The following is a 6,535-nucleotide window of genomic DNA, read 5'->3' on the forward strand; positions in this document are numbered from 1 at the left end:
GTTATTACTGTTGGCGGACCGTGTGGTTGCGGACGTGGGTGACATGAGAGGCCCCATTTCCCTTCGTAGCGGATGGTTGCAGTAGGGGATAAAACAGAGACCACTTACAGGCTGCACCCATGGGGACCTTTTCCCTTTAATCATCGTTTGGTAACCGGAGTGGGGAAGAACGGTGGTGGCTTATGTGATGCGGGGCTACCTTGAGCATGCATGTATCTGTACCAGCTCTGCCCACTAAAATAAATATGTAAGGTGGCTTAGGAATCCAAAGTAGCATTGTGTTTAGGCACCGCAATAGATGCATACTAAAGGGGATCCCGGACTCCCTGAGAAAGCTTCAAACGCATTTGTCTCAAGTCTCTTATTTGCAATTCTAGTTATTTACTTTTTCTTTGAAGTATCCACCTTTACTGTTGCAACATCATTTCTATTATAAAATCTCTTCTTTGGATCAATAACAATTTCCAAGCATTCTATTTGCATCATTCAAGAGATGAAAGATTGATTTCTGTGCTCCCTACGGGATTGATACTCTTACTTTGAAAAAATTACAACTAAACCATCTCCACTTGCAGGACATCAGCTTGTATATATTCATTAGGAAGAAATGATGTTGAATTTATCCATTAGATAAAATAGACTTAAAGTTGTTGATGTTTTATTAAATAATTGGGGATTGTTCGCTAATCTAGTTATGTACAAAAAAAATCAGATAGTGCTAAATATATTAGAGGAAGTAGAAGGAATTGAAGCAACGAGTGTCCCTGGTCAACCAATAATGTAAGACAAAGGCAGAAGAAAACGAGAACTCCATGAATATTTTGTTCAGAAGAATTGCAAATTTCCAAAAAAAAAGGAAATTTGTTTATTATCCCATACTTGTTTCTCTCTTGTGATGAAATACTTAACTATGGCGAGTCGAGCAAAAGGAAAGGAAACAACATCTCACAGTCGTACTGTACTTTTCATATGTGAAAATATATGTCATTCATAGGAAGTACACAGTAAATGTGCATTCTAGGGATGACACGATAGGAAAAGAAGTGGAAACCATCTTAACAGAAAACCTAGCATCTATTGGCAACTCTCCTTTTCTTTCTGAAGACATCTAAAACTGTTTCTTACTCTTCTTGGTGGAAACATCCAAGGCCACCAAAGTCAACCTTGTGCGGATCGAACTTCGCCATTTTGTATGAGACAAGCAGGCAGAGGTGAGGAATGATATCTTGACACAGAGATGAAAAGGAGAAATACTTGAATAAGTACAAAGATAAGATGTGTTAAACACCTAATATTACGCATATTGAGAATTTGCAAAGAAGTAGCAGTAATGGTAAAATGAAATTAGAAAACTTACAGAATGAAAGCCCTTCGTGGATGAAATAAAGTTGTTTGAACATAATGGAAAAACAACATTAAGTATGTATATAAGGCTTTAGTATAAAAATTGCAGAATATTCAAAGAACTCTCTCAAGCAAGATCTACAGTTGAATTCAAAGAAAGTTGTATACAACAGGGACATACTCTAGAGGATGGGATCAGATATAGTTAAACTTGTACGCACTAGAAATATTGTATACTCCTTTAGAGATAGTCTTATCTTAAGTCTAGATAATGAAAGCACTTGTACGCACTAGAGTACACTGGATACATAAAGAACATAAGGGCATGTACAATGGTTGATAAGATAGTCTTATCTTAAGTCTTGCATGTAATTTAGAGATGATAAAAAAATTGTCTACAATGGATCATCTCTTAGCCTTATCTTAAATAACTAGTTATTCCTAAAAACATGGTGAGACATATTGTGCTAAGAGATCATCTCTTGTCTTCTCTTAAATAAGAGAAGACAAACCTTTTTTTATGAGTTCTCTCTCCTCCATCTCATCATTTATCTTATGTGGCAATCATAAGATAGCATCATTGTACATGCCCTAAGTGGCAGATTTTTTAGAGAACAAACTATAGAGAAACAAATCAACTCTAGGTAAGTTATATCCAGAACAAATCATGTACAGGACATAGGGAGTAAAGACTTACAAAAATTAGCGATAAGCACCCACCAACCCAGATAGGATCATTTAAAATTGGTTTCAACTTTTCTCGAATAGGTTGGTGTGAAAAAATTGCATTTTCTTGGTACAACTGGGAAGAAATACAAGTGCACAAATTCATTGGGGCTATCTATGGATCTTGCCAAAATATACTGGCCACTATGATTAACTGTCATTTATGTGTAAATTTGCAAAGAAGAGCTAGCATTCTTTTTATGCCGATCATTCAAAAAAATTGACGGTATGATTTATGTTAATTTGTACTAGACTGTTTAGTTCAACAGATTTAAGGGGAGCAAAACATTTATGAGGATAATTCAACTCCTCATAAGTTACGTTGGGAAGAAATACGGGTGCACACATCCATAGTATGTACTGTTGAAAATGAGACAAGTAGCTTCAGCCAGGTACTAGCTACCACTATGACACAATTCTACAAGAACACAACTGCTAATTTGCAACTGACACTATTACAAATCATATTCCTTTTCCCCATAAACAAAACAGAATTGATAAAATACCGAACAATACAACATATGAGTAAGTTCAGCCCTAAAATATGAGCTAAGGATAAAGAGATAGTGTTGCAACATTTTACCTTCACCCTGTAGGATTCAAAATAAAACCTCTTGTCTGCTAGATCTGAACCGGGCCTGTACACATGAAGAAAAACGTCACAAAATAGATGGATTGGCACGGGGAGGAACCTCAAAAATGAGGGGAAGCATGGAACTAGAGGGGCGCCAACGGATCTGACCAACCTATAGAAACTATAATGTTTGTCGGGGTTAACATGCCAAACGTGATCTGCCAACAAAAAAAGGGACGAATCAACCATGTGTTACTTCCCATGAGAGAGGAAATAGGAAACCACGGTGGAGGAGAAAAGAATCACCTCGCCGCCTAAAAGCCTAGCAAAGAAGAGAAAGATCAGCATGAGAAGAGATAGATCCATTTACCTCCTGAGAGAGAAGAACCAGGAGGAGCAGGAAGACTGACGAAGAATCTTGAGGAGAAGAAACACGGAATTTCCTATTGGCCGCTCATTGCAGCAAACCGCCGGCGCTTCGCATAGGACGAGCGACCGAGCGACGCTTTTTGGGTCGAGCCACTTATGTAGATAGCTTAGGAATTGCCCAATCCGGTTTTGTGAACCTTTTAGAACGTTCCCTGAACAGGGCTTTTGTTTCTTTTATCGGTTTTCCACTTTTTCTCACTTTTCTGTTTCTTTTTCATTTCTTATTTTTTTTTCCTGTTTCCTGTTTCTTTTTCCTTTTTTTCCTTTTTTGTTTCTGTTTCATTTTCAAGTTTATTTTTCTTTTTCAAAAAATGTTCGCAGTTTTACAAAATGTTTAGGATTTAAAAACAAAGCAATGAAATGTTCATGTTTTAAAAATTGTTTCACAAATTCATGTTTTTCAAAATTTGTTAAAAATTTCACATTATCAAAATTTGTTAAAATTTTCAAATATGGTCATGGTTTCATATTTTTGTCCATAATTTAAAAAAATCGTCTTTTTAAAAAACTGTTCAGAATATTTACATCCAGTCCCTGTTTTCAAATGACGTCCACGTTTCAAAAAATGTTTGTGCTTCTCAAAAATTGTTCAGCAACTAAGAAAATGTTCCCATTATCAAAAACTGTTCAGAATATTAAAACATGTCTCACAAATTCAAATATTGTTTGTGTTTTTAAAAAATGTTTCGGAATTTCAAAAATTATTCGCGTACTTTTCAGAAATTATTCAAAAAATGTCCCATTATCAAATTTTGTTCTCACAATTCAATAAATGTTCGAGTTTTTAAAAAATGTCCGGAAATTTCAAAAAAGATTGCGCTTTCCAAACATTGTTATCAACTTTTTGTTCTCAAAATTCAAATAAATGTTCGCGTTTTCAGTAAATGTTTGGGAATTTCAAAATTAGTTTCTGTCAAAAATGTTCAGAGTTTTGATTTTATTTTTAAAATTTGAAAAATTATCCGACTTAGTCAAAATATTACCAGATTTTCAGAAACTGTTCATGTTTAAAAATTGTTAGCGTTTTTGAGAATTTGTTCAGAATTTTCATAAAGTATTCAAATATTCAAAAAATGTGTGTGTTCCCAAAAACATGTTTGGATTGTTCTAAAATTCTTCACAATCTCACAATTTAGCAACTTAGACAAGACACGATGCTAAATGTTTTCAAAAAATGTTTGAAAATTTTAAATGCTGTTTGATTTTTCAAAAATAGTTCTTGTTTTCAAAAAATGTTCAGAAATTTCAGAGAATTTGCTTTCTTCAAAAAAAAATGTTTGGAATCCAAAATATTGTTCCTGTTTTAAATTGTTTTTTTTTCACAAATTCAAACAATATTTGGTGGTTACAAAAAAGTTTGCATTTTCAAAAAAAATGCAGAATTTCGAAAATAAGTAAATCATATTTTTTTGAAAATCACTATTTCAAGAAATGTTGGCTTTTTTCAAAAAAGTTTGGATTTTCAAAAGTTGTTCAAAATTTTCTAAACATGTTCATGTTTCCTAAAAATTTCACTATTTGAAATAAATTGGATCGTCTAGTTATTTCCTAAAGTATCATGTTGCTAATCAGTCACCAATACTCGTTGGCTCTAGTGGTAGCAGCACACATTCAGGAACCGGGAGGTCATTTCGCCTACATTTGGTTTGTTCTCTCCACATACATTGTCCCATCCTTCCACCAGTTTTTCATCCCTTTAGATTTTCTTGCTAATGATTTTTATCTGAATAGATAAATCTTTGACAATGTAATAAAATCACGGTCGGTAATCTATCTTTTTTTGTAAGCCTGGTACTCCAACATATCTTAATATTTGGTATTCCTCCTCAATTTCGTCCATTGGACGGATTAGATGGAGCTCCGGCGTATATTTCTACCAGCTCCTCGAAGCGACGAGGTTAGGGTTTCCCTCGTGTGTAGCAACAACAAGATTTGGTGTGGGGTTCTTCAAATCGATTCAAGGACTCAATGGCTAAGACTGCGGCTCCAAGCGATGGTCCTTAGGGGCACATGCACGAAGACTTGCCAACTGTTATCGATAAGGTCAGGGCGGCTCTTCCAAGGGAGCAATGATGGCCACCTGTCGACGGCTCATTCTGGCAACAACAATGGTCGTTCATTGGTCGATAGACCTTGATGTAATTTTTATTATGTTTGAGATGCTTTGCACTTTTGATGAGTCTTGATAATAGATCTGATCTTTTTCTCGATAAGACTAGTAACGAATATCTCTAAAGCAACTCTAGCAGAGTCGCCATATCGGTCCGGACGCCATAATAGCCGGCAATATGGTGATTTTCGTGGAAAAGACCACTATGCTGGAGTTGTCATCCCATCATTGGTCGACATAATTTATGCAACACACTCCATATACGGCTCATGACCCTCCATATTTGGCGGTTGGGTGGGCATTTGGAGCGCACTCCATCTGAAAGATGGATTGTCGCGAAATACATTAATTTTCCATTCACGTTGCTCTTCCAGCCCGAGCTGCCCCCCGCCCTCCCGTAGCGGCGCCACTAACCGCTTCCCATCATCCCCAATCCCGGCTAACGAAGCCATGGCTGCCTCCTTGACCCCCGTGTCTGATCCCGCCTAGTGCAGTTGGGGTGGGCATTTGGAGTCGGGACCGGTGACTTCAACGTTCGCGTCTACTGCACCTCCGACGAACAACCTCGATCATGTCGGCAAAAACTCCCGAGCGGAGGCGCCTATGCCTCCCGTGGAGGCAACGGCCTCCCCCTTTCAGGGCCACATCGTTCTTTAGCAAAGTGAACAAATAAGAAGAAAGGGAAGGGCGCCAACGGTTCCTTTGCCCCTTCTCGCTTCTTCCATGCGGCTGAAGAAACAAGGGCCACTTTCCAGTCATGCGCCTTTTGTTTGATTGAATGCGAGGTAACCGTGAAAAATTGTTGGCAAATGTGTAATGTTTAAGATTTAGCGATGACTTTCTAAACTTTGGGGATTTGACCCTCAACGATGAACGATTTCTGAATAGTATGATTAGTGATTCTGTGACAAAACATGCCGATCTCGAGGGCACATCATTGTCGCTTTTGATCATTACTAAGTTAATGATATGGAATTTGATCAAATATATGTCGCTAACTTGTCAAACTAGGAGGCCACTTGGGGAAGCAACTTTAAGCCCGATGAGGATGTTGCGCTTGTCCGAGCATGCAAAAATATCTTCCTCGAGCGATCACCGGGAAGGATCAAGCGACAGACAAATATTAGATGCACAACAAGGAAAGTTTCATATTTCATCATAGGCGGAGAAAAAAAACTTAGCCTCAAATCTCTCACAAATCGAGGGGGTACAATTCAAAAGATGTGCAACCGTTGGGCGGGGTGTAAGAAGCAAGTGAAGCACGCTCTTTCTAGTGGTTCTATGGTCAATATGTAAAACAATAGGGTTGTTTTTATTGCCACATTCCCATTATTTTGAGCATTTGCATGAAC

At 37.4% G+C, this 6,535-nt stretch overlaps 1 long non-coding RNA gene across 1 annotated transcript; it reads right to left on the reverse strand.

The window, feature by feature from the left end:
• Window positions 1–880: 880 nt before the first annotated feature.
• LOC123041391 (uncharacterized) lies at window positions 881–3,149 on the reverse strand. Its single transcript, XR_006418502.1, has 4 exons — window positions 3,015–3,149; window positions 2,817–2,862; window positions 2,654–2,708; window positions 881–1,225 (listed from the first exon to the last, which is right to left on the reverse strand). It is a non-coding gene; the product is annotated as an uncharacterized lncRNA (long non-coding RNA).
• Between the last annotated feature and the right edge of the window lie 3,386 nt (window positions 3,150–6,535).

This window comes from Triticum aestivum, chromosome 2B (genome assembly GCF_018294505.1).
Source record: "Triticum aestivum cultivar Chinese Spring chromosome 2B, IWGSC CS RefSeq v2.1, whole genome shotgun sequence".
NCBI lineage: Eukaryota > Viridiplantae > Streptophyta > Magnoliopsida > Poales > Poaceae > Triticum > Triticum aestivum.